This window comes from Papaver somniferum, chromosome 6 (genome assembly GCF_003573695.1).
Source record: "Papaver somniferum cultivar HN1 chromosome 6, ASM357369v1, whole genome shotgun sequence".
Taxonomy (NCBI): Eukaryota; Viridiplantae; Streptophyta; class Magnoliopsida; order Ranunculales; family Papaveraceae; genus Papaver; species Papaver somniferum.
In genome coordinates, this window is record NC_039363.1 from 30,471,373 (window position 1) to 30,472,519 (window position 1,147).

Here is a 1,147-nt window from a genome sequence, read left to right on the forward strand (position 1 = left end):
CCCCCCCCCCCTAAAAAAAATGTAAGCCATACCATCAGACCAACCGGAATAAATTCAATAAAATCGATCACTGGTTCCCTTGTATATGCCAGCTGAGTTGATCTAGAGTTAGAATTATCGACCACTGGTTCCCTTGTATATGCCAGTTGTGTTGATATTAGTCAGGCTGGTATCTCAGTCCATTAGGTTAGGTTTATATTGGCAGTGGCCTTCAGACAAATATGGGAAACACCGGTCACCTTAGTCAACATCTCAAACCATCTACAGTTTTCTTTATATCCATCTTCTTGATCTATTCATGTGATTGTTCGACTCCGGATATTGATGTCCATTGTGCGACTATCTGAGTACAACTATGTCACTTATATATGAATTTTAGTATGCTTGAGTGCAAACTGGTGTACATCAATTGGAATTCTGCATCACGGTACTTCCTCCTATAGTCAATGAGAGTATGTCAAACAAGGAGATTCTTTAGTGATATTCCATGGTTCTGCGTAGATAGCTAGGGTTTAGAGTACAGGTTTTGTGGGTACACCTCTGGTAAACCCTCTCGAGACTATAACTCGGCCACTAGGGACACCTAGGGGTTCAAAGTCTTGATGCACACGCTAAGTGCAATCGTGATGCCTGCGACAGTGAGTTAGGATTTTATTTTCTAGATTAGATTTGATCGAGAACCAGCAAATAATAAGTTTGGGGGTATTTGATAGACACATTTTTGTATCTAACTTGATCTCAATATTGTATATTGTTGGCACTCAATTTTTTATTCATTATGGTATTTTATGTGTTTGTAGGTATTTTTGGGCAATAAACATCTTTGGAAAGTTGATAAAGGCACCCGGAGGACACCTGTTATTCGGACGCCCATTTTGGATAAGGGGCATCCATCTGCTAAGGGGCACTCTCCTGCTAATGACACCGAATATCGGATAGGGAGCACCCTTTTCTTCTCCGTTTAAAACTCAAAATTAGCGGGAAAACAAGCTTTGAGAAATGCATATACAACGTGATGTTCTGTTTTGGTTCCGGGACATGTTTGGTCGGATTTGGACACGGGATTAGATTCATATCAATCTTTTTGACCAAGACAGGCTTGGTAATGGGCTTAGTTTCGATAAAAATGGGTTGATTCTCCGATTGG